At 61.1% G+C, this 27,080-nt stretch overlaps 1 protein-coding gene across 6 annotated transcripts in view; it reads right to left on the bottom strand.

Moving 5' to 3' along the window:
* The window catches only part of RNF220 (ring finger protein 220), a 327,592-nt gene that overhangs the window by 203,663 nt on the left and 96,849 nt on the right, over positions 1 to 27,080 (bottom strand). The gene's annotated exons all lie outside the window — the stretch shown is intronic.

Genomic DNA, 27,080 nt, shown 5'->3' with positions numbered 1-27,080 from the left:
CCCGGCTGAGGCCAGCGGACCCGACTGTACCAGGCTTTGCAGGACAGCCTCAGAGCCGCGAGTGCTGTGAGCAGCTCCCTGGTCCTGGCCTTGCCCCAGAGCAGCTACCGAAATGGCTTCGAGCCAAGAACGTGCCACGGGCAGCGCCCTGCCCTCCCCCGCCCCCCCGGCGCGTGCCCGTGGCGACCAGTGACTCAGCCCAGTGCCTCCTGGGAGAGCCATCGAGAACGCCAGGTTCCCGTCCCATCACTCCGCTTGCGGGAAGGCTCAATCAGACCCTGCTCTGACCCAGGGCGCAGAGCGCTCTGCAAAGGGGGAGGGCAAGCACCATTCATCCCCATTGTACAGATGGCAAAACTGAGGCATGGAGAAGCCACGTGCCCGGCCCATACGGTGAGTTGGCAGCAGAACCCCGATTCCCTTCTCCTAGCCTCTCCCGCTGCCCTACTGCGCCATGGGGCGGAGAGGGGATGGGCTGTGACATCGTCCTGCTGCTCCATCACGCGGGGGCACTGGGATGCAAACAGGAGTCCTGGCCCCCAAGTAGGGGGGGCTGCCCTTAGTGGGAGAGGGTTACACTGGGCGCCCCAAAGCTCTGTCCCGTCTCCACTCGGGCTCCCGACGCGCCCGTGCCAAATGCGCACAGATGACATCTGTATTCCCCGTCTCCCTTGCACAGTCCCATTGTGCCAAATTCAAACCATGCGCCGGGAGAGGGGCTGGCCCGTCATTAGCGCGCTCACGCCCCGGGCCTGGTTCACCCACCGGGAGGGCGTGAAAGAGCTTGGCCCTAACGACATCCAGACGGCGCTGCCTCGGGAGCCGGTCTCTGCCCTGTGCGGAGCCGGCCGGCGTGTCCCCCGTCCACGCCCCCAGCTCCCGCCCAGCCCCTCCTCGCCGTACCAGCGGGGGCGGGAGCCCCAACACGAAGCAGGGAGTGGGGGGCGGCCCAGGAGGTCGCTTCCCCCGCCCATGGGGGACAGCACGTGGAGCGGGGCGCCCCGAGGGCGGGGGAGAGGCGGGGAGCAGGCTGACACGTGTGAGCAATAACTGGAGGCTGAAGCGGAAATAGCTCCAGTCGGCCCATTTAGAAAATCATCATTACTGTACAATTTATGGCCGGCGCGAGCGCGCCTGATGGATAGGGCTATTTAACGGCAGCCAGAGCCTCCATTTATAACCGCGCCGAAGCCCGGTGGGAGGGGGGACCCGCTGAAGGTGGCGGGGGCACAGAGGGGAGGCCAGGCAGGAGAGGCAAGAGAGGGGCTGGCATGTGTGCGCGGGGAGGTCCGGGCGGGTGAGGGGTCCCTTCCCCTCACAGTGTAAACCATTATCACTCTGCTAACACAACCGGGGCCAGCTGCGGTTTTAGGGTTCTGACGCAGTCTGCCACGGCTCATCCAAACATCTCTGGGCCACATTTTCAAACCTTCACTGCAGCAGGTAAGGAACGGCCCGGCCTCGTGGTCCAAATACTAAGGCCCCTCAAGGAAACCTCTCCCCGTGAGACGTGAGCTATATAGGGCCTATGACACACATCCTGTCGGGAGGCAGCATTGGGGAGCCCTGGGCTTTACATCACGACGTATTAACAAGCAGTGGTGGTTGAATTTGGTTTAAAAGCAGATGCCATTACAAACGAAGAGAAACCAAAAGTAAAGTCTGGAGGAGGAACGTATCACGGCTTGTGGGTTCACATTCGATTTGTTTAATGGGTGAGGAAACTGGGACGGACTTTTGCCCAGGCTTAGACAAACTACTGGGGCATGGGGCGAGGTGGCCTCAGTTGTCGCTCCCAGGCCTGCTGTGTCCTTGCTCCTCCACGCAGAGACAGGAATAGCTCCAGCTCCTCCCTCGCGCTTTCCAAACCAACTCTCGCCCTGGGCGCAGTGGGGAGAAGCGATTTGCCTCAAGCCACCCACCCGGTGAAGCCGGGAATGGAACCCAGGGCCCCGTTTACTATGGAAACAGGGGCAGGCGACTGGGTGGCCGTTAGGACGCCGGGGTCCGTGCCCAGCGCGAGGAAGGCAGGGATGTCTAGTGGTTTGAGCAGGCAGGCCAGTGACTAGAGCAGCCGGGACCCCCCACTCCGTCCCCAACAGTGCCAGGCCCTCTGAGCGCGGCAGGCTGTTATTGGCAGGAGAGAGGGCAGGGCCGTGCGTGGCGCTTTCCTGGCCAATCAACCCCCTCTGAGGTGTGGGCGAGCGGGGGGCCCAGTAGGGGGCGCAGGAGAGAGCCTCCCCACCCCGGCTCTCCCGCTCCCCGTCTCCCGCAGGGCGCATCCAGCGGGCGGGCGCATCCCGTCTTCGGGGACCGCGGCTGCCTCCTCCCCTGATTGAATTTCCAGGCTCTCGCTTGCTCGCGCTGCAGCTGCGAGGCACGGCCGGCCTCTCGGCAACCCCACGCTCACCCCGTCGGAGGAGGGGCTAATTCAGTTAGCCCGGTGGCATTAGCTGCCGTGAAGGATAACCCGCCACCGCGGCCCCGCGAGCCTGACACAATATTAAAGACCCCGCTGCCCTGGCTCGGGGCAGATTAAGCTGTGCTCATCGGTTTAATGCGGCGCTCCTGGCCTGGGCTCCCTGCGCGGCGCGCCCCCTAACTCTATTACCCCGCGCTGAGGTGCTTGACCTGCCAATATTGCTCCCCCGATCATTCACCTCCCAGGAAACTTTGCCTTTTTGACCTCCCCCTGGAGCGGGTCCCCCCGTCCTCCTCCAGCAGGTCCGCTCCAGCAGGCCTTCCATACAGGGCTCCCCTCCTTCCTGGAGACCCATCACCCCGAGCCTCCTGGCTGCTTCTGCCACCAAGGCCTCCTAGCAAAACCTTGGCCCTACGGCGCGTCTAGCAGCCCGGCTGCCCTGCGCGGAACAAGCCGACGTTGGCACGGCAGGGAAGGGGGCACCGCACAGAGCTGGAGGGTGGGGGAAAGGGAATGAATTCGCAGCGCACAGATATGCGCAGCGCACAGATAGCGCACTGACCCGGCAGGGGATGTGCATCTCCAATAGCCCGGTGTTCCCCGTAAGCCGAGCGCTTGGGCGCCCACCCAGGAGAGATTCAAGAGCCGCCCGGCGGATTAGCAGAGCGCCCACAGCTGGCAGTGTGCGTGTCTGCCGGTGGTGCACATCGCACATGCCTTGGTGCACAGAACAAAACTTATTCTGCGCACAGTTGGAAACAATGAAAGGGCACCTTGGCCCCAGTGCGGCAAAGTGTTGAGAGAACAGACAGAAGCAGACGCGACTCCCAGGTACACTGACTTCTAAAGCAGGCCGAGAGAGAGAGCCCCCGTCGCCAACCACGCCAGTAGCAGGGCACCGGACAGACAGGAATCAAAAGGAAGCGCTGGGAGGCCACTGGATTGGGCAGGAGGGCTGAACGATCCTCCCTGGCTGGGGCATGGCCAGCACCGGGCCCCCCGACCCGACACCCCACTCTACACATGGGAGCCTGTGGCCCTGCTTGCTTTGCTTGCTGCCTCACCCCCTGCGTGGCAGCTGTCAGAGGCTCTGAGACGTGAGGCAGAGCTGCTGGGAATCCCGGAGGCGACACTTCAGGGTGCTTTCTCCTCTGACCGGGCAGAAAAGGGCACAGGACGGCCAATGTCTGCAAAGCCAACGCGTCTGAAACACGGCTCAGCGGGAACGTGGGCACAGAGAACGGCCGCAAAACAATTCGACGCGACAAAGCAAAACGATTCGTTTCTCGTCTCCTAACTGGAAAAATCTAAATATTTCGTTGGCACTGAGGGTGGCCTGCCCAAAAGATCAACTTGGGGGGACCACTTTTTTTTCAGTCAAAAAATATCCCTCAGCCCTCCTATGTAGCCAGTCAGATCGCTGCAGTGAGATCTCTGCTTCCCATGGCGAGAGGAGCAGAGACAGGTAGCCTGAGCTGAGGATTGTACGGTAGCAAGTCGTAATTCCCACTGGACCTTTTCATGCATTAAGGATGTATTGGGTTAACCAGTTAACTGGTTATCTAGTTAGCATTACCCTTACCAGGTAAGCAGTTAACCAGTGGCTTGGCCGGTCTGGAGCAGCCCCCTGCCCGCGGGATCCTGGTTAAGTGGTTAAATTTAACCCCTTAACTTTTAAAACAGGATTTTACGTCCCTACCGTGCATTCGTTTCTCCCTCTGTAAACAGAGGCATTAATACCGATGTCACTGGCTTAGTGCTAGCACAGTGCAACAAAGACGACACGCACACGGTGAACCTCACCTACGATCGTTCACGTCAGGCTGGCGAGCTGCCCGCAATAAGCTACGAAGCAGACACTTAGCAAACCAATTTTGCTTTATTTGTGGGTTGTATTGTCTTATGAGTTTTTTGGGGGGATGATGGAAGAGGAGTTTAAATTAAAACAAAACCAAAAAGGGGAACCATGAACCTGCCTAAACTTCCACCCAAAACTCAGACCCAAACTTTACTAAAGGCCTTGGGAACCTTTTAAAATGCCACCCAGAAGGAGACTGGTCTTGCACTTACAGGGCAGTGTGGTCCAACAGCTAGCCCACGGACCAGGCTGGCAGGTTTCGCGGTTCACCTGTGAGACTAGGAGCCGGGTACTTCTCCTCCCACTTTGTCTATATGGGGGGCAGGTGCTGTCTCTTACAACATTAGCACCGTCGCTTACAGGACGGGACTCCGATCTGTGCTACATCGCAAATATCACTTCCTTGACTTTATCTCCCACGGCCTTGAGTTCACACCAGCCAATCTATTTCCAGCAGGCAGACGCTGGAGTGGTAGTAGAGGTGCTGTGCTTTCTGAGGACTGTCACTGACATACAACACAGGCTGCGTCTAGACTGGCAAGTTTTTCCGCAAAAGCAGCTGCTTTTGTGGAAAAACTTGCCAGCTGTCTACACTGGCCGCTTGAATTTCCACAAGAACACTGGCGATCGCATGTAAGCAATCAGTGCTTCTTGCGGAAATACTATGCTGCTCCCGGTCGGGCAAAAGTCCTTTTGCGCAAAAGCTTTTGCGCAGAAGGGCCAGTACAAACAGCTCAGATTTGTTTTACGCAAAAAAGCCCGGATGGCGAAAATGGCGATCGGGGCTTTTTTGCACAAAACCACGTCTAGATTGGCCACAGACGCTTTTGTGCAAAAAGTGCTTTTGGGGAAAAGCGTCCGTGCCAATCTAGACGCTCTTTTCCGCAAATGCTTTTCACGGAAAACGTTTCCGTGAAAAGCATTTGCAGAAACTCATGCCAGTCTAGACGTAGCCAGTCACTCTTTGGACTTGGGTCTCTTACGAGAGCCCGGCTGGGCTAAAATGGAAAGCAAAACTGGCTTCAAAGGCAAGTGTCCCCAGATGGAGCACTCCAGCCCTGCGACGGTTAAGGCGATTCAAACTGGAAAGGGGGCTGGAGGTCCAGCCTCAGAGGGAGCCGGACGCTCTGTTCTGTCGCGTGTTCCCGCTTCTGGCCGAGGTTTTCTAGCTTTCCTGCGCCCGGCTGATGGGGGACCAAATTCTGTTCGCACCTGCCCTGGAGTGAGGCTCTCCCAGCCGATGGAGTTTCTCCAGATTCCCTCTGCAGTAAACCAGGGCAGACCCAGCCCTCGGTGCAGAAAGTCGGGGAAAGAACGTAGATGTGCTGGGGGGAGGGGGGGAGTTGGTTTTCTTAATTCGATATAAAACTGGAGAAAAGGTGGGAGCAGAGTGGGGCCCCAAATGGAGGCGCGGGGAAAAGCCCGGGGCCCTGGGAAATCCAGGTCACAAATGGGTTCTGCAGCCGTGGCAGCCCAGCCCGCAGGGCACTGCTGCCCTCAGCGAGATGCCCAGAGCAGAGCAGCGGCAGAGACCGGGCGGGCGCCTCCGATGGCGGCAATCTGGGCATGGCTGGGAGCCCCAGGGAGGGGCTTTTCCCCCCGCCAGGTCCCTTCTGGGCGTGCCCGCCGAGGCCAGGCGCCAGGTGCCCCGTCTCACCGGCTGCGCCAGGGAGGAGCCAATCAAGCTGGCTGCACAAACCCATGAGACCAGGGCAAAGAGGGGTGCCCATCGGGTTGGCTGCAGGAAACCTCGGCCTCCCCGCCCAGCACTCCCGGGCCCCCGCCCCTCCCGCGAGGGCCAGCTGGGAGGTGCCTGCTACCCCCCTGCCGCAAACAGCCTCGTGAAAGCGACAGGACGCGCCGAGCGATGCCCGGTCACAGTCCGCTCGCTATTTCACCCGGGCGCGGGGGGAGGGCAGGACGGGGAGATCCAGCCTGGAACACCCAGGGAAGGGTTCGTAAAACCCGGGGCCCGTCAGTCGTGAGACAAATCAAGCCCCCAGCCGCGGCGTGCCGCTCCCAGCCGGGCCTCTGCCAGCAGCCGCAGGGTCGTGCGATAAAGCCCCCAGCTGGGACTCCAGGCCCCGAGTCCGCGCCCTGGGACTCTGGTCTCAATGCTCCGTGGGGTCAGACCCTTCCCGTCCTTTCTACTTGGGACCCTCAGCTCTTCAGAGCGGAGCCCGCCTCGCTCCCTGCCGGTGCCCAGAATCCGCCACCGGGGCCTGGTCTCTCCTGGGACCGCGGAGTGCTCCCGGAATACCAGGAAGAAGAAAACGCAAGCGCCGGGTACTGCCCCGGGCCGGTGGGGGAAGGGGGCGTGAGCGAGCGCGTGGGGGAAATCCCAGTGCGGCGGCGAGGAGAGCTCCCGGCAGACCCTGCTCTACACCCCCGGGGTGGGGCCCGGCGACGGGACGGGGAATCGCGTGGAGGCGGCTCACACGGCTTGTCTGGACACTGTTCCGCCGAGGGCTCCCCAGCTCCGCGGGGCAGGGCAGGACGCAGAGGGGCGCAGGGCGGTGCGGAGAACGGCTTGGAGCCCCGAGGGGCCGGAAAGACGGGGACTGGCACAAGAAATACAAACCAACAAATGGGAGGGACTGAGAAGGCCCATCCAGCCGCGGGCCAGGCTGGGCGGGGAGGGCGTCCCTCGTCTGTGTGTCGGGGGCTGGGAACGGGGAGCAGGGGAGGGGTCACTTGGCGATTCCCGGTTCCGTTCCCCCCCTCTGGGGCACCCGGCCCTGGCCGCTGTGGGCAGACAGGACCCCGGGCTCCATGGGCCTTCGGTCTGACCCAGGCCGGCCCTGCGCAAGGCCACCCGGGGGTCCCTCTTTGCCCCTGACCCCGGCGCAAAGACCGTTCCGGCGCAAGGCTCAGGCGCACGGCTGGGATTCGGGAGACGCAGATTCAGGCCCCAGGCCGACCTGAGCGTTAACCCGCGAGGCTGCCATGCCCCTCGCGCACCACGCCGCCTGCTCTCTCTGCGCCCGGAATGCACGAGCCGGGGGGCCGGGGTGAAGAGCACACGGACCCTCTGAACCGGCAGGGGCTCGACCAAACAACCGGGAGCGGCGCTGAGCCGGGAGCCAAGGGGCCCTCCGGCGCTTTGATGCTCGCACGGCGCGTTCACGGGGCTGTTTGGCCTGGGCGGTAGGAAAATATTTGATGGCCGCAGCGAGGAAGGGAGCAGAGGCAGAGCGGCGCGGCAGTGAAAACAAACACGTCTCTTCTCGCTCGATAATGGCATCCATGTGGCCGCAAGTCTGCGGGGACCAGCCAGCGCCCCACGCTGGTCCCAGCCGCCGCAAGGGGCAGAGATCGAAGGCGCTGCCCCCCTGGGGCCGCGGGGCCAGCTGCAGCGCTGCCTGTCTCGGCCCCCTTGCGCCCTGCTGTTTCCACAGGGACTTTCCCCCCCACCCTGGTTTTTTCCGCCGCTTTCCGGAGGGCACGGCCCTGACACCCTCCAGCTTCGAGCCACGCTCCCCTGCCTGGCTGTACGGGGGGCCACCCCCCCTCGCAGTGGGGTGCTTGCTGCCCCTTCTCCCTCCCCCTCAGGACTACGGTTCCTCGCCCGGCCACTCCTTTCCTGGCACCAGGCATGTCCGGGAGCTCTGGCAGCCGCACGGTCTGTCTGTCCATCCATCTTTGAAGCCCCCTATAAATCTCCCGCTAGCGCTGGCTAATTAACGTGCCCATAAGCAAAGTGCAGCCTTTCCCCCTTCCTAAGCAGCCAGCTGCCTTTATTACAGGCTTTCCTTTCACTTAGCGCCGGGGCGCGTTAAATCATGCTCAGGAAAGCGCTTACCAAGGCAAACGCTGCGGCCGAACCCCCATGCCGCGCCAGCCAGCCCCTGGGCCCGGGCGGGCGGGCGGAGGAAACGCCGCAGGATGCGCACCGAGCGCGCCGAGCTGCCAGGCGGCCCAGGGGCAGGTCAAAGGCCACCCATGTGTTGTCTGGCTGAAGCCAGAGCCCAAGCAAAACAAGGTGTTAAATGTCTGCTAATTAGATGTGTCAAGCTCTGGCCGCCCCAAGGAAGGCCGGCTGGGGCAGGCAGGCAGGGCTGCGCTAGGGAAACTGGCCAAGGATTCCTGGACCCAGCTGCAGGTGTGCTCCGAGAGCCGGGGCAGGCACAGGAGACGGCAACATGCAGCCAGGGGCGTCTGGACTCCGCTCCCCAGCCGTCAAGAGGCAGGTGGGAGAGGAGGCTGCAGGGACACAGCCAGAGAGCTGGGGGCTCCTCAGACAGGTCTGGCGGATTCCACCGCCCACAGCATGGCTCTGCGAGGAGAGGCGCTGGCGGGTAACACCAGACCTGCCTACTGGGTTTCACTCTGCCACTGGCTCACTTTGAGGCCTTGGTCAAGTCATCTCTCCCTCTATCTCCTCATGTGTTTCAGCTGCAAAATGGGAAAACAAAAGTTTAGCACCTTCGGGGCTGAGCACCTATGTTCTTCGGGTGGGCTGGCGCATCCCCTTGGTGTGAAAGGATTTCCATCATGTCCCAGCTGCGCAGTTCGGTTCAGTGGCTCTCAGCACCACGCGGGTGCAAACTGATCCAACCAAGGGAGGAATTTCAGGGCGGCAGGGACGGGACAGCAGCCGTGCTCACCGGGATGTGGCTTGCTTTTCATCCTGTTCCCCGGACCATCAGGGAGCGAGGGGAAAGTACTCGCATCCCGCGCAGGTCTCTCACACCTGGCTGGTGCAGGGAGGGGGCAGAGGAGTAAATCGTGGAGGTACTTTCCCCTCGCTCCCTGACAGTCCAGAGAGCAGGATGAAAAGCAAGCCGCTTCCCTGTGCACATGGCCGCTGCACCCCCGAAACTACGCCCTCGGTTCCAGCGCCCTGGAGCACCTGGGAGGGCGAGGGGGCCGGGGAGGGAAGGTGCCGAAGGTGGAGAGGCCATGGCGCCATGGTGGCCGTGTGGGATGAGGGTGATGCTGCCTGGGTGCGAGGCAGCCGACCTCAGACTCACGCCTGCTGCACGTACGGCTCGTTGAAAACACAAAACGAGAATGGCTGAGTCTCCACGGGGCACCGGGCTGGGCCGTGTCTCAGGAACAACCCGAGAGACTAACAGACTGATTTGGGCATCCGCTTCTGTGGGCAGCACCCACTTTGTCAGACGCGCGGCTCTGATTCCATGTGGTTTAGCCACACCCGCGGCTGACCAAAGTCATCTGCTAGCCTCTGAGGTGCCCCCGACTCCGCGTTGTCATAACGGTTACGTTTTCTCTTTTGAAAGCGCATCCACGCCCCCCCACGTTCCTAGCCACGTCTGAGATTATTCACAGGGAGAAAACTTTTTTCAAGTCATTTATTTGTTACCTCCCTCCCCCCGACTTTATTCTGCCGGTGTCAGTGCTACCCGCATGGGCCCGTTTCACTTCCTGGCTCCCATGGGTTGCCCCGGGAGGGCTTCGGCAGACATGCCACCAATGGTGTAAGGCACCGTTTCACAAATAGCCCCCATCAGAAAGCGTTTCTCATGCTGACAGGCCGTCAACACCCCCGGCGCTTTCTTCAGTCTTTGCCGAAGTTCCACTTCTGGGTGTGAGTGATGCGAGCGCGCCGCCGGGAATCCCCCCGCCCGGGGACGGTGGAGGGGAAAAGAGCCCCAGCGCTCCATGAAAAGAGCTTCACACTCTTCAGATTAAGTGACTTGCCTGAGGACACGCAGCGCGGGTGTGGCAGAGAACAGAACCCGGGCATCCCAGCCCACAGCCCGGCCTCAGTTGTCTTGTGGCTCAAGACAGAACCAGACTGTGAGGGACTCCAAGAAGATCTCACCAAACTCAGTGATTGGGCAGCAAAATGGCAAATGAAATGTAATGTGGATAAGTGTAAAGTAATGCACATCGGGAAAAATAACCCCAACTATACGTACAGTATGATGGGGGCTAATTTGGCTACGACAAATCAGGAAAGAGATCTTGGGAGTTATCGTGGACAGTTCTCTGAAAACTTCCACACAGTGTGCAGCGGCGGTCAAAAAGGCAAATAGGATGCTAGGAATTATTACGAAAGGGATAGAAAATAAGACCCAGAATATCTTCCTGCCCCTGTATAAAACTATGGTACGCCCACATCTTGAATACTGTGTACAGATGTGGTCTCCTCACCTCAAAAAATATATTTTGGCCTTGGAAAGGGTTCAGAAAAGGGCAACTAAAATGATTAGGGGTTTGGAACGGGTCCCATATGAGGAGAGGTTAAAGCGACTGGGATTTTTCAGTTTAGAAAAGAGGAGACTGAGGGGGGATATGATAGAGGTCTATAAAATCATGAGTGGTGTGGAGAGGGCCGATGAAGAAAAGTTATTTATTAGTTCCCATAATAGAAGAACTAGAGGGCACCAAATGAAATTAATGGGTAGCAGGTTTAAAAGGAATAAAAGAAAGTTCTTCTTCACACAGCGTGTAGTCAACCTGTGGAACTCCTTGCCAGAGGATGCTGTGAAGGCTAGGACTATAATAGAGTTTAAAGAGAAGCTAGATAATTTCCTGGAGGTTAGGTCCATAGAAGGCTATTAGCCAGGGGATAAAATGGTGTCCTTGGCCTCTGTTTGTCAGAGGCTGGAGCGGGATGGCAGGAAACAAATCGCTTGATCATTGTCTTCGGTCCACCCTCTGTGGGGCACCTGGTGCTGGCCACTGTCGGCAGACAGGCTACTGGGCTAGATGGACCTTTGGTCTGACCCAGTCCGGCCGTTCTTATGTTCTTATGTTCTGAAGCGCTCTGGGAAACTGGAGAGATTTCTGAAGCGGGACCAGCTGCACAAAGGACCCCCATCGGCGGTAAAGGGTTCTAGTGCTACCCCCTCCCATGGTTTTCCAGCGGGAGTCAGAGGCCAGCCCGGAAAGGGTTAACCTGCCCCTGCTCCGGCGGAAGGTGAAAGGGTGAGGCGTGTTGTCCTCGATCCCGGGGCCGTAATGTGATTTCTCAGCTCTCACGTCTATATTTATTCAGTTTTGTCAACACTCCCATCCACTCCCCTTGGCCTCCCCCCACCCCCCGCGGTGGCTATCGATCAGCCTAATGGATGGGATCCGATTGCACCTGCTCTGACATGCTGCTCAGCCTCTCCCATCCCGGCCCCGCCAATCAATGCTGTGGAGCCCCCGAAAATTTCCCATAATCGGATTTGAAAATGTGTTAGCACTTAATAAAACCCGGGCGCACCCGTCCTCTTCTCCCGGGCTCTTAAAGGCACCCGCGCAGGGACGCAGCCCCGCCACGGGGACATGTGGGTCTCTGAGGAAGAGAGAAACCACTGGCCAATACTGTGTGTCATAGGCCCTCTACTGCTAAGAGCGCCATTAGCTCAAAGGCTGGGGCATAGTTTGGAACCCAAGAATTCCCCCCCCCCCCCGCTGGTCATGACTTTTGGATGAACCCCGTTTCGCTCAAGAACATTCTTGGGGTGTCAGGAAACAACACACGTCGCGAGGGATTCCTAACCCGTTTCTGGGGCGGATGCACAGGCCTGGTTTAAAGCCGTGCCGGTCATTTCTGTGACCCGACATTTTCCTTTATGCGTCCGCTCCTCCACCAGCGGCCACAGCAGAGCCCTGGCTGGCCACCGAGAAGAAGCCTCGCCGTGGATGCCCCCCTTCTCTTAAGCTAAGATCGGCTTCTCTACTGGGGAGACGCAGGCTTTCTTCCGCCGTGGGCTGGTGCGAGGCACAGTCTATCCTGCAAGAACTTCCACCACCTCCCGGCAGACGCTTGAAAGGCCTCTTCCCGACTCCTGCGTCACAGAAGGGGAAACTGAGGCACGGATCGGGGAAAAGGGACAGGCCCAAGGTCACAGTGAGTCAGTGGCAGAGCCAGGAAGGGGATGAATTCCTAACTCCTGACTCCCACTGCCTTTCTATAACCACAGCCCTCTCAGTAGCCTGCAGAATAGGAGGAGAGAGAGCAGCGCGATGCAAGAACCGAGCCAGAGGAGAAGGGAGTCCTGCCATGCCCTGTTCTGATGCTCCCTGGTTTGCCAGAGGCGGCGCTGACGGTGCAACGGACAGCCGCTGGGCCGCGCTGAGCCCTGGGCGAAGAGCCTGGCCCTGCCCTTTTCCCTACCATCCTTCTCTCCCCGCATTTTTTCCTTTGTGTTTTCTGTATTGGTCATTATTAGGCCATGCTGTCCTGCCCTCCTCCTTCCCCCCCGAGCTGGGACCCTTGCCCTGCTGCCCATCACTGGCTTTAGGCTCTTCCCAACAGGTGCGTGGGATGGGATGGGATGGGATGGGATGGGATGGGATGGGATGGGGTGCATCCCGGCATCCCGTCTGGGATCTGCACAGACCAGGGAGATCACGGCCGTAGGGGGACGCTGGATAATCTCAGCCCTGAGTCCAGCGACTGGCGTCTGCCGCTAGCATCACCTCGGCTTGGCTAAAGCAATCCCGGCGGATCTCGGGGGCGGGGGTGTCTGAGGGGGCCGGCCCCTCCCCCGCACTTCCGCCCTGGGTCTCTCCGTCCCGCGTTCCCGTCCCAGGCGCTGCCCGCCCCGCCCAGGAAGGGACAGCCCGTCAGTCCGTGGGGAGGACGCCTGCCAGCCCAATGGAGCAATAGGGGCCGTGAGGCGGGGGGAGGGGGCCAGCCCCCCAGGGCAGGGGAAAGAGGCGGGGAGCCCTGCTCTGAGCATTCCCGCAGACCACAGTGCCCCAGGTGGGGCTGGGCCCCCGCCGGCCGCCAGCTGAACCTGAGCCCTGTGGATCAGCACGCGAGGCCGCTCCGCCGGGGCCGAAACCCGATGCCGAGGCTCAATAATTCAGAGGGAGAACGAGCGCCGGCTTCTCAGCTCTTCAGAGGGCAGAGCAAATTGAAAGGCTTGTCAGGAGTCAAAACAGAGCCGGGCTCAATGTCAGAGAGGTTAAACAGCCCGGAGCCACAGGCAGGGATGGGCCACGGCACAGCCGGCCACGGCTACGGCCACGGCCACGGGGGTTTGCTCGGTGGGAACCGGCTCCGAGCACAAGCCGGCAGCCTGGGGCTCTGCGCCACGACGCGGCCCCCTCCCGCGTGCCGGTGGGGAGAGGCTCGAACCTGAGTGCCGGCAAACTCGCCACACCCAATGCCCCGATGTCATTCCCCCTGCTGGGAAAGGCAGGCCCTGCCGTTACCGAGCGAAGCGAAGAGTCGATACCGGTTGTATCGGCCACACGACTAGTCGACGGGGCCGCGCCAGGAGCCGGCGTGAACGGGGGCTAAGCAGTCCCGGCTCGTGCCGGCTCCGGGGGTCACGCGCGCTGCGGCTCTGCACTGTAAATGTAGTAAGAGCCACCGGGCGGCTCACGCTGAGTCCAACAGCCCTTGGCAGCAGCAGCATCCCCTATCCCACCCTGCTGCCTCTGCGGCTCCGTCTAGACTACGGGATTTTTGCAGGATACCGGAGGAACACGTTTGCTCTTCTGCTTTTTTTTGCTCTTTCGGGGAGCCCTGTCGACCTTGTTTCACGAGGCATAAGACTAGACTGGGCCAAATGGCGGGAAAGCTTCTTCGCAAAAGTGATCGGAAAAAGCTACGCAAACTGCGTTTTCCGATACAGCCCCGTAGTCTAGACCTAGCCCGACAGAGGCAGCAAGCGGAGGGCGACCGGGCGAGGGACTAGTCAACTATCTGATGAGCTTCTGCTCACCGGATTGTCGGCTCGTGACTTACATCCATCCCTAACTCCCAACTAGCTAGAAATGCGTCTCAGCCAGCACTCGCGGCCATAGGGAGAGCTTAGCCCCCACAGCGCCTCCTGCTGGGAGAGGCGGAGATGAAACGCACGCTGACTCGGTTTCCACCGCCAGGCGCGCCAAGGCCTCCGGCACAAAACAACGCCTCTCGTCCCAGGCAAGGCGCAACGCCAGCTGTGGATGACAAATACTGGTGATATTTCAATAGACCCAGGTATGATAATGAAGAGCTATCCTTCTTTTGCAAAGATCACTTGTAGGATTAAATATTTATAAATGATATTTAGACTCCCCAGCCTGCAAAATGCCTTTTTTACACAGATAATATATGTTGACTTGTTGGAGAACCAAACGAGTTTGATCTGATTAAATACAGAGCTAGTGACATGATTCATGCTCCTTATTCCCTGCTCTCCAGCCGGTAGCACATGTAAGAGTCTCGCCATCCATTTCCACCGACGTCCACTGAAGACAAATAAATCCCCTCCCCTAACCACTGCAAACGGCACCGAACTCCTCCCGATGCTGTCAGCCCCACGGTGACGCACACAGCGCCTGGCCTGCGACACGCACTATTTCGCCCTCTCCCGGGCCGGTTGGTGTTTTAAGGGACGGGGTTTCATTTGGGTGCCAGTCGACAGCTTTGGAACGGGCCGAGGTTGGGGGGAGGCGCAGTGGCACGAGTCCAAACCCCACCCACAAAGCAAGCCCCGCCCACTTTTGAGGCCAAAAAAAAAAAGCTGCCACTCACAGCAGCTTGCGACACCTCTCTCCGCGCTCGGCGCTCTGGAGAAAGAGCTAATTCAGGGTATGTCCACACTGCAGAGTTTCTTCGGAAAAACAATACTTACGTCCACACGGCCATTGCGTTCTCTCGACGGAGAGTCGAAAGAACAGAGGGGTTTTCCCGGCGGCGATAAACCTCAGTCTACAAGGAAGAAGCCTTCGTCCGAAAAAGCGTTTTTGGAAAAAGGCGTGTGTGGACGTGGAAGAGGGTGTTTTTTCGAAAGAAGAGGCCTCCAGGAAAAAGCACAGGTGCCCTGGTGGCCACTCCGTCCACAGCAATCACAACGGAAATGCGAGATAGCGTCCAATCAATGTGGACGCTATCTTTCGAAAACGCACGTCGCTTTTTCGTTGCGCTTTTGCTGCATAGAGGCTCTCCTCCGAAAGAATCTTTCGAAAACGCCTCTCTCAAAAGAGAGCGTCTAGACTACCCGCAGATGTTTCGAAAAGGCGCGCCGCTTTTTCGAAAGAGAGTCCAGACGCTCTCTTTCGAAAAAGCAGTTTGCATTCAACAGTGCCTTTTTTCGAAAGAGTACTTTCAAAAGAAGACGTTATTCCGTGTCAAATGAGGTTTACCGCCATCGAAAAAACTGCCGCGTTCTTTCGATTGACTTTCGAAAGAGCGCGGCTGTCGCCTAGACGCAGGTGACGTTTTTTCAAAAAAACTCTAGAGACACCCTCCGAGTGTTGACACTGAAATTGGCATTAGGCGTCAGAGTGAAGCGAATGGGGCGTTTCCCCCGCCCCGCAGGGGTCTGTAGACACGATGCAGCCCTGTTCCGGTTGGCACTTGGATCCCATGTGGAAGGCAGAAAGGAAACAAGGCAGCCAGCCTGGGGAACAAGATGGCCGCTGCTGGCGTCAGCACAGAGAGCAGCCGCAGGGCCGGACCAGGCCCTTGGTGTGCAAAGCGTCTTGCACACCTACCAGATCCGGAAAGCTGGCTCCGTCCCCAGCCTGGGGGGAGAGAGCCTGGGGCGAGGCTGGCTTTGGAAGGGGATGGAAGGAGGGTCCGGGCGGGGGTGGAGAGAAGGACGAGAGCTGCCCATGTGGCGGAAGAGATCGAGCGAAGAGAGCCGAGGCGAGGCCGGCGACGGGCGCTGAGGGCGGGGAGCCGGTGAGGCCCCGCCGAGCCAAGGTGTTTTATCGACAAGGAAAGGGGGCTGACTCGGCGCCCCAGACGGCGAGGGGGGACGATCGCCGGCACGGCCACGGCGACGTGTGCCAGGCTGGGCAGGCCGAGGGCGAACGGCCGGGGCCGAGGGGAGCAGCGAGCCCCCAGCCCTGGGAACGGCGGGCCGGACGGCGTGGTAACCCTTTGCGCACGCAGCCACCGGGGTGACAAGGCACGCGCCGGCCGGGAGGGAGAGTTCTCCAGTCGCTTGCAGGTGGCGGAGGGGAAGCCAGGTGCTTTTTGGAAGCAAGCCCCCCCCCCCCCCCAGCGAGTTTCCATCGTTTCCCAGCTGCCCCCCCGGGGCGCTGCCAAGGGGGTTCGGAGACCCAGGAACACGCGGCGCGACAGCAGACACCTCGTAAAACGCCTTGTGGCAGAGCGGGCCGGGAACAGGTAACGAAGGGGGGCGGCAGACATCAAAGGCTGGGCTTTGGCCGGGGGGCGGGGGGGTGGACTTTGAAGTTTCAGCAGGGGCGGAGGAATTGGCGGGAGGATCGCTTGGACGCCCCCAGTAAGAGCCAGGCAGGCCCTCGGAGACCGGGGGATCGTGTTTAACGGGAGGCTGCTGGCGAGAGGCGGCGGCTGCTCCCGGGAAGGCGGCCGGCGGCTGGACTGTGGCGAGAGGGACGCCGTCAGGTTCCTTCCCCCCCTTGGGGTCTGGTCTCCGTCTCTCCCCCGCCCTGTGCCCCCTGCTGCACAACGCCCGCCGGTCCGGAGCCCCTCCAGCGCGTCGCCACCCCCGGAAGCCTTCTCCCCCGGCGCGGCGGGGCCGCTCCGAACCCGCCTCTGCTCCTGGGGGCTCAGCGGGGCCCCCCCAGCAGTCCCCTGCCAGCCTGGCCCGCCCGCACTGCATCCCTGAGCGCCTGCCGCAGGAGACGCGAGGTTGCTGCCGAAGACCCCTGGGTCTGCATGAGCCCCCGCTCCTGCGGGGGAGCCGGGTCGCGCACCCCGCACGGCCGGTCAGCCCACCGCAAGGACGGGAGGTGATGGCGGAGTCTGGCTTCCCCCAGCACCTGCCCTCCCCCCTGCGCCTGGCCTGGGGGGCGGGAACCACGCGACCGCCTCCCCTGCCCGCTGCTCCGGGAGCTGCTCTGCCTCCACCACCCGGCGCTCCAGGGAGGCTAGCAGCACTGGGTACCCTGCCCCGTCTCCTTCCCTCCCCATGGGGGCAGGACGTCAGTGGAGCGGGGGGCTGTAGGTGGGGCTGGGGACCTGCCTCCCCCCGCCCCAGCTGCACCATCTGCCCACGAGCCCCGCGAGGCGAGGCGGCGGCCGCTAGGGGACGCCGACGTCCGGCGCGTTCTATGCTGCATGCCCTGGGTTCACGCCCTGCCTAGGTCTCCTAGGCCTCCGCAGATGCCCCTACGCTGCCCACCGGGGCCGCCTGGCGCCAAGTGGCAGCAGAAGGGAGAGAACGTGGATCCTCTCGTGCCACTGGCGCCAGGAGCCTGCTCCTTGAGCTACAAGCGCGTCTCTGCCGGGTCTGAGCCCCGAGGGGCTGAGATTCAAACCGCTGGACCCGAAACCCCCTCCCCCCCGGTTCCCGCTGCGACTCAACCTGTGACCCGCCACGCGGAGGAGAGGTCCACGCCCCTCCGTGGCGCAAACGCTGCAGCCGGCCGCCCCTGCAGAGCAGCGGCACACGCGGCCACGCCTGCCTTCTGCCATCCCGCTCGACGCCAGCCTCGGTAACCCAGCCCGGCCACACGCATGGCCCCTCTCCCGCCACGGGGCGGAGCCCGGGCCTAGCGCTCGCAGGGGTGAGCTCAGGTGCCTGGGAAGATCTCGCCGGGATGCCCACAGCCGGGTGACCTGCCAGACACACAGCAGAGCCCGTGTCCAGAGAGCAAAGAGCTTCCCCGAGGAAACGCCCCCACCCCACCCAGACGCCTCTGCCTGGTCTCACCGTGTCGGGGTTCCGGCTGACGGTCGAGCGAGAGCCACGCTGATCCGGGTACCTGGACTGCCCGCCCGGGCGCCCAAGGCAGGGACAGCCAGGGGCAGCCTTCCGCCTGCACGGCCCGGCTAACGCCCTCAACCCTGCCCTCGGGATGAGGCCTTCCCAGCCGCAGGCTCCCACCGAGGCTGCAGACAAGCCCCGGGGAGTTGCTACGTGGACATCCTGCCCCGTTCCCTGGACAAGCACAGCCAGCCAGCGGTAGTGGGGACTAATGGTTACTAGCCTCGTCCCAACCTCATGCCGCACAGGGCCCAGGTGCCTACAACACCACACATTATGCCAGCGTGCCGCAGCGGACAGGCGGGGGCATAGGAGGGACAGACGGATGCCAGCATGCCCCAACGGACAGACGGGGGGATGGGAGGTACAGACGGGTGCCAGGGTGCCCCAGCGGACAGACGGGGGGATGGGAGGGACAGACGGGTGCCAGGGTGCCCCTGCGGACAGGCGGGGGGATGGGAGGAACAGACGGATGCCAGGGTGCCCCAACGGACAGACGGGGGGATGGGAGGGACAGACGGGTGCCAGGGTGCCCCAATGGACAGACGGGGGGATGGGAGGGACAGACGGGTGCCAGGGTGCCCTAGCGGACAGGCAGGGGGATGGGAGGGACAGACGGGTGCCAGCGTGCCCTAGCGGACAGACGGGGGATGGGAGGGACAGACGGGTGCCAGCGTACCCCAGCGGACAGACGGGGGATGGGAGGGACAGACGGGTGCCAGCGTGCCCTAGCGGACAGACGGGGGATGGGAGGGACAGACGGGTGCCAGCGTACCCCAGCGGACAGACGGGGGATGGGAGGGACAGACGGGTGCCAGCGTGCCCTAGCGGACAGACGGGGGATGGGAGGGACAGACGGGTGCCAGCGTACCCCAGCGGACAGACGGGGGATGGGAGGGACAGACGGGTGCCAGCATGCCCTAGCGGACAGACGGGGGATGGGAGGGACAGACGGGTGCCAGCGTACCCTAGCGGACAGACGGGGGGATGGGAGGGACAGACGGATGCCAGTGTGCCCTAGCGGACAGACGGGGGATGGGAGGGACAGACGGGTGCCAGCGTACCCTAGCGGACAGACGGGGGGATGGGAGGGACAGACGGATGCCAGTGTGCCCTAGCGGACAGACGGGGGATGGGAGGGACAGACGGGTGCCAGCGTGCCCCAGCGGACAGGCAGGGGGATGGGAGGGACAGACGGGTGCCAGCGTGCCCCAGCGGACAGGCAGGGGGATGGGAGGGACAGACGGGTGCCAGCGTGCCCCAGCGGACAGGCAGGGGGATGGGAGGGACAGACGGGTGCCAGTGTGCCCTAGCAGACAGACGGGGGGATGGGAGGGACAGACGGATGCCAGCGTGCCCCAGCGGACAGACGGGGGATGGGAGGGACAGTCAGGGGGATGGGAGGGACAGACGGATGCCAGCGTGCCCCAGCGGACAGACGGGGGATGGGAGGGACAGACGGGTGCCAGCGTACCCCAGCGGACAGACGGGGGATGGGAGGGACAGACGGGTGCCAGCGTGCCCTAGCGGACAGACGGGGGATGGGAGGGACAGACGGGTGCCAGCGTACCCTAGCGGACAGACGGGGGGATGGGAGGGACAGACGGATGCCAGTGTGCCCTAGCGGACAGACGGGGGATGGGAGGGACAGACGGGTGCCAGCGTACCCTAGCGGACAGACGGGGGGATGGGAGGGACAGACGGATGCCAGTGTGCCCTAGCGGACAGGCAGGGGGATGGGAGGGACAGACGGGTGCCAGCGTGCCCCAGCGGACAGGCAGGGGGATGGGAGGGACAGACGGGTGCCAGCGTGCCCCAGCGGACAGGCAGGGGGATGGGAGGGACAGACGGGTGCCAGCGTGCCCCAGCGGACAGGCAGGGGGATGGGAGGGACAGACGGGTGCCAGTGTGCCCTAGCAGACAGACGGGGGGATGGGAGGGACAGACGGATGCCAGCGTGCCCTAGCAGACAGACAGGGGGATGGGAGGGACAGTCAGGGGGATGGGAGGGACAGACGGATGCCAGCGTGCCCCAGCGGACAGACGGGGGGATGGGAGGGACAGACAGGGGGATGGGAGGGACAGACGGATGCCAGCGTGCCCCAGCGGACAGACGAGGGGATGGGAGGGACAGACGAGGGGATGGGAGGGACAGACGGATGGACACGATGCCTCTATGCCTGCAGGCCCAAACGTCGCTGACCTGCTTTGCTGCCGTATCTTGTTGCAAACTCCTGTCTGATAGGCTGCCCCTCTCAGTTCCTCCAGCTCCCAGGGGCCCTGCCTCCCAGCGAGGACCCGACTTCGGGCTTCAGTCTCTTTTTGCTGTTTTCCACCTCGGCCTCCCTCTCTTATATGGTTTCTCTAGCCTGTGCTCACCGGCGCCTGTACCTCCTCCCAGCTGTGTACGGCCAGCAGACCCCAGCAACACGGCCTTCACGCCCCCTTCCAGATTGCTAGCGGATACGGCGGAGACCGCACCTAAGGCTGATCTCTGCCTTCCCCTGCTAGGCACCCCTCGAGTCCACCCAACAGCATTCCCAGCCCTGGCTCTGGACGAAGTCTGTCTCCTTGGCACAGTATTTATTACCCTTTAAACACCATCTAAGATGTAACTCTGACACAACTGCCTTTGTCCCGGGTCTTCTATGGTGCACAGTCACATGATGCACAACCTGTGGAACTCCTTGCCAGGGGATGCTGTGAAGACTAAGATTACAACAGGGTTTTAAAAAGCTAGATCCATTCCTAGAGGTTAGGTCCATCAGTGGCTATTAGCCAGGCAGGGCAGGGAGGGGTCCCTGGCCTCTGTTTACCAGAAGTTGGGAATGGGTGACAGGGTGGAATCACATGACTCCCTGCTCTGTTCCCTCCCTCTGGGGCATCTGGCGTTGGCCGCTGTGGGCAGACAGGACGCTGGGCTGGAGGGACCTTTGGTCTGACCCCGTCTGGCCGTTCTTATGAACTCAGCAACGGCATGTAGGTCGCATTTTTCAAGAACAGCCATTTCCTTTTGGGCGTCCGACAGAAGACGCGGAGGGCCAGGTTTGCTGAGTGCGCCTCACTAGGTAACAACGGGAGCTCCTGTTTCGGAGGCCAGCGCCTCTGATGACGGTGTCATCTCAGGAAGCTCCAGAATTAGGGGCCCCCAAATCAGTTGCCCCTTTGGCGTACCCACGAGGGGAGCCCTTCCCGGGGCTGATCCCGGCCCAGCGTCTCGCCCGCGGGCAGGCCACGCTGAGCCTCCGCAAGCCAGGGGGAACGGGGGACAAGGCCCCATGCTAAGCAGCATTCACAGGCCACGGGATCCTTCCTCAGACAGTCTCTTTCATGTCTGGGAATATTTATGTACTTTTCCCAACTCTTGTTTGCAGAATCTCTCTTGGCGGCTCCCACCCTTCGGCGCAGCCCCGGTTTGAAGTTGGACCAGATGGGAGCCCGGACCAAGGATAAATAAACCAATCAAATCTGAGAAAACAACCCCCACCCCCCTCAGCCAGCCCACCCCCCACCCCGGCCCAGTGTGAGGGGAGGCGTCCGGGTGGGGTCAGGGGCTGCTCTTCCGCTAGGATGGTTCCCCTTCATCCACTCGCGAAGCCCGCTCCTCCGGCAGTGCCGTGTGTGCTGTTCGCAGGGGGCTTGTTTTTCTAACATGGCGAACACATGCTCTCGCCCGAGAACCGTTTATGTGACTTCAGAAATCCTGGGGCTCTTGAGCCGGGCTCTGCAAGATGGTTTTGTACTTTCTCGCTTGCGGAAGGAAGAGGCATTCCTCCAGCTACCGCCGCACCAGGGCAGGGCCCGGACGTCGCCTCCGTGAGCCCGACGGCGCCTCATTTCCCACCCACGCGGGAGGTTACAAATCACGCCCTGCCCTGCGTTCGAGCATCTCTCCCCTGCGCCTGTCTTCTGCAGCCTCGAGGCCCATGGCCGGGGCTGGGCAGAAGGAGGACGTATGGAAATGCGGAGCGGGACCTGGCCAAAGGGGGACGTATGGAAACGCGGAGCGGGCCTGGCCGAAGGGGGACGTATGGAAACGCGGAGCGGGACCTGGCCGAAGGAGGACGTATGGAAACGCGGAGCGGGACCTGGCCGAAGGGGGACGTATGGAAACGCGGAGCGGGACCGGCCGAAGGAGGACGTATGGAAACGCGGAGCGGGACCTGGCCGAAGGGGGACGTATGGAAACGCGGAGCGGGACCTGGCCGAAGGGGGACGTATGGAAACGCGGAGCGGGGCCTGGCTGAAGGAGGACGTATGGAAATGCGGAGCAGGGCCTGGCCGAAGGAGGACGTATGGAAATGCGGAGCGGGACCTGGCCGAAGGAGGACGTATGGAAACGCGGAGCGGGACCTGGCCAAAGGGGGACGTATGGAAATGCGGAGCAGGGCCTGGCCGAAGGAGGACGTATGGAAATGCGGAGCGGGACCTGGCCGAAGGAGGACGTATGGAAACGCGGAGCGGGACCTGGCCAAAGGGGGACATATGGAAACGCGGAGTGGGGCCTGGCCGAAGGGGGACGTATGGAAACGCGGAGTGGGGCCTGGCCGAAGGGGGACGTATGGAAATGTGGAGCAGGCCCTGGCTGAAGGGGGGACATATGGAAACGCGGAGCAGGGCCTGGCCGAAGGAGGATGTATGGAAACGCGGAGTGTGGCTAACACAGGAACACAGGAATTTCCAGACTGGCTCGGCCATGCAGCCCATCCCGGCTCTGACAGTGGCCCGCAGCACAAAAGAACATAAGAACGGCCATACTGGGACAGACCAAAGGTCCATCTAGCCCAGTATCCTGTCTGCCGACAGTGGCCAGCACCAGGTGCCCCACAGAGGATGGACTGAAGACAACGATCAAGCGATTTGTCTCCTGCCATCCCTCTCCAGCCTCTGACAAACAGAGGCCAGGGACACCATTTTATCCCCTGGCTAATAGCCTTTTATGGACCTAACCTCCAGGAAATTATCTAGCTTCTCTTTAAACTCTATTATAGTCCTAGCCTTCACAGCCTCCTCTGGCAAGGAGTTCCACAGGTTGACTACACGCTGTGTGAAGAAGAACTTCCTTTTATTAGTTTTAAACCTGCTACCCATTAATTTCATTTGGTGTCCTCTAGTTCTTCTATTATGGGAACTAATAAATAACTTTTCTTTATCCGCCCTCTCCACACCACTCATGATTGTATAGACCTCTATCATATCCCCCCTCAGTCTCCTCTTTTCTAAACTGAAAAGTCCCAGTCGCTTTAACCTCTCCTCATATGGGACCCGTTCCAAACCCCTAATCATTTTAGTTGCCCTTTTCTGAACCCTTTCCAAGGCCAAAATATCTTTTTTGAGGTGAGGAGACCACATCTGTACACAGTATTCAAGATGTGGGCGTACCATAGTTTTATACAGGGGCAGGAAGATATTCTGGGTCTTATTTTCTATCCCTTTCCTAATAATTCCTAGCATCCTATTTGCCTTTTTGACCGCCGCTGCACACTGCGTGGAAGTTTTCAGAGAACTGTCCACGATAACTCCAAGATCTCTGTCCTGATTTGTCGTAGCCAGATTAGCCCCCATCATACTGTACGTATAGTTGGGGTTATTTTTCCTGATGTGCACCTCATGCTTTGCAAGAAACCCGCAGCTGCGGGATGAGACAATCTGCCGGCCATGAAGGCCACTTCCCGGACCCCACCACTTCCAGCCTGCCGCCGACGCGCCCTCGGATCCCAACCCACCAGGCAGAGGCTGGGGGGCCCCAGGGAACGACACAGGAAACGAGACTGGCGACTCAGGTGATGCTCTTCTCCCGGTGCCGGGATAGAGGTCACCAAACGGCAGCGGTCCCCTTTTAGAGGGTGGGTCCCGACCACCCCCACAGTCCCCTGGGCCGCCGGAGACCCCTTTCCCCTTCCATCCAGCAACGCCTGGTCTGCGGCGTGCGCCCGCCTCCCGGGGCCGGGTGGAACGATGGCGCAGGAGAGCAATGCATCTCGGAGTAACCCGATCCGCTAACGCACAGCGCCTCTGATGTGGGCAGCTTGTGCTTTACAGCATTAGGGGAGCAACATTTCATGGAAAATTCAATAAATACCCCTGTACAGCCAGACGTCTGTAAACAAAGGCTTCCAAATTCAATCAGGCTGTGGGCTCGCAGCAGCCTTTATGGGCCATGGCATGGAATATTATGGAGGAGAGCAAAGGCGACGGGGGAGGGGGGTGGATTCCTGGAAACCGAAAGACCTCATAGCCCTCACCCCCACCTCCCCACCCCTCGTGCGATGATAACCCTTGCGGTGCCACGGCGGTGCCACGGTGCCGTGCCGGGCGAGGCCGGGGCGGCCCGGCTCCCCTCTCCAGCATCCCACCCCATTCTTAGGACACCGGCTGCCAGGGGGAACCTGCCTTCAGCACTTAGACGCAGAGCCGGGCCCTCCAGCAAAGCCACGGGGAGGTGGACGGCTCCCGCGAGCACCAGACCCGAGCACCCAAATTCTGCCCCTCTCCAGCAAGATCTCTGGCATTGCAGGGAGGCGGGTTGTGGTAGAGCCCGAAGCGCCAAGCTTAGCGCCGGATCAGATGCCTCCCAACGCCGGCTCCTCTCCTCAAACCTCCTTTGGGAGCACAGGACTGGATTTCCACCTGGTTCTTGGTGGCTTTGCTCCTCCATGGCCTCAGGGAAGGGAATCTGTCACAAGTGATAGACAGTCTTGTTGCTCGTCCGAGCTGGCTGCTCCCCCGGCCTGCAAAGCTAGGGCTAACCACAGCTAGGAGGACGTGGCACCCTGTGGCCACGTGGAACTTCTTAGGACTCGCAGGCCCAGAACGCAGCTCCTCCTGCTCCCTCGTGCTGTCAGTTCTAAAGGAGACTCTCCATTAGCAGAGAGCAGTATAAGGCTTATGGGACACAGTTGAGTCCACCCAGAAGAGGGCAGGGCCACCCTCAATCACTCCCTTTGCCTCTGACCTGGACGGGGCTAGTTGGGGGTCGGAAGAGGCTCTGGGGAAGGAGCAAAGGGAGAGGGGCCCAGGGCAAGCGTGGAGGCTGGCCGCTGCTGCTTTAGAAGGGCACGGAGGAGCCGTTTGTAACCGTCTGGCAGGGATCTGGTAGCACGACCCGCGTGTCCAGCCGCAGGGCAGCGCTGGACACGGTCCGGTCTGGACTCGTCAGAGCCCCCACGACGGACGCGTCCTCCATTTTCTCCGACAGCTGCCCCCTGCCAATCCCCAAGCGGCTCAAGTTTTGTAGCCCCCCAGGGTCCCTAAGCTCCCGCCCCTTGCCGGGGGGGCTCTGGACTTCTCTAGGCCACGCAGGGCAGCTCAGGGGAGAGCCACGTGAGGGGCAGGCAGAGGCCCTGAGGGAGACACGCTGCGTTTCCACGCTTGGGTGGGGGCCCGTCTGGTCCCCCACTTGCGAGAGGCAGGCAGACGCAGGCAGAGCGCGAAGGGAGCCCGCGAAAGGCCACTCAGACCAGCGGGGGGGAGGCAGCTCACGGTCGGTCTGGTTCGGGGCCCCAGGCCCAGGCTGAAGCCCCGAGGTGACGCCCTTGGCACATGAGCCGGGGTGAAGGCAGACCCTGGCATTCGTCTCCCCCTGCCCCGCGAGGGCAATCAGGCTTTCTGGGCACCCCGACGCACACCCCCGCCAGCCTGGCGCCGCAGGGAGAGCTATGGCTCAGGGGACGGGAAGGTAAGTGGGGCCATGATCTATACCCCAGGCTGGGCACTCGGAGCACCCAAGGGAGAGAGCTTCACAGCCACTGCGGGGACAACCGCCACACCTGCCCTTCTGGCCCTCCAGGCACTGGCTTGTTTGGGGGGTCCGGAGAGCAAAAGGGGCCAACCGGAGCCCTGGCTCCATCACCTGGGGAGAGGGAGCCGGCTGCACGGGGCGGGTGTGACTGGAAAGGGTGAAGAAACCAACAGCCCAGACACAGACGGGGGAGCTGTGACAGCAGCTGGCCCCATCACTCCGGTGCGGGTGCATCTGCCTCCTACCAGGCCTTCGTTGCGGCATCAGACCCAGCCCAGGCAGGCGGGAGAACGGGACCAGCCACACGCAGGCGCCTGTGGGCTAGAACCAGAGGTGCTGGGCCAAACACTCACCAGCCGTCTGGTTCCACCATCCCAGCTCTCCAAAGCAAAGTCAGCCCCCCGCCCTTTAAGGCCCTTTCCACGGGAAATGCTGGTGAATGCTGTGTAAAACCTCCGCCCGATGCAGTGTCACGGGAATGAAAGACATGCAGCTGACGTCAGATTCAGCCACACTGCAAGTCCCCCGGTGCGCTGCTCTGGCAAGCCACGCAGCCCTCAGCTGTTCCAAGTTAGGTCCCATTCCGCTGCCAGCCCGGGAACTTCCATGGCAGGTTTCAAGTTCTGCAACTTCTTGCAAACTCTGTAACTTCCAGCTACTGCCTGTGGGATCTTTAAGCTCCAGTCTATCCCGTGAGAAGGGAGTGCATGGGTGTGAGTAAGTGGTGGGACCAGGGCATGTCAGTGGCATGAAAAGAGAATGTGTCAGTGGTGAGAATAGGGGGAGGCAGTGGTGTGAGTAGGGTGTGCGAGTGGTGTGAATAGGGTGTGCGAGTGGTGTGAATAGGGTGTGCAAGTGGTGTGAATAGAGTGCTACGTCTACATTGCACTCTCTTGCGTGAGAATGTGTGCAAATGAGGCGCGGCGATGAATATCGCCACGCCTCATTTGCATACATAATGAGACACCATTTTTGCACAAGGGGCTGTTGCACAAGAGCCGTTCTTCCTGAAAATCATCGGCAGAACGGCCCTTGTGCAAGAGGGGTTTTTTGCACAAGAAGGAGCAGTGTAGACTGCTCCTTCTTGCGCAAAAGCCCCTTGCGCAAAAATGGCAGCTCATTAAGTATGCAAATGAGGTGTAGTGATATTCATTGCTGCGCCTCGTTTGCATATGTTCTTGCGCAAGAGAGTGCAATGTAGAGGTAGCCAGCGTGTGTAAGTGGTGAGAATAGGGTGCAAGACAGTGGTGTGAGTAGGGGTGCGTGTAAGTGGTGTGAATAGGGTGTGCAAGTGGTGTGAATAGGGTGCATAAGTGGTTTGAATGGGGGTGTAAGTGGTAAGAATAGGGTGTGTGTAAGTGGTAAGAATAGGGTGTGTGTAAGTGGTGTGAATAGGGGGTGTGCCAGTGGTGTGAATAGGGTGCATGTAGGTCAGGCATGTCCAAAGTCCGGCCT

This window comes from Pelodiscus sinensis, chromosome 9 (assembly GCF_052426305.1).
Source record: "Pelodiscus sinensis isolate ZL-2025 chromosome 9, ASM5242630v1, whole genome shotgun sequence".
NCBI lineage: Eukaryota > Metazoa > Chordata > Testudines > Trionychidae > Pelodiscus > Pelodiscus sinensis.
This window is presented reverse-complemented; position numbering and strand designations above follow the sequence as displayed.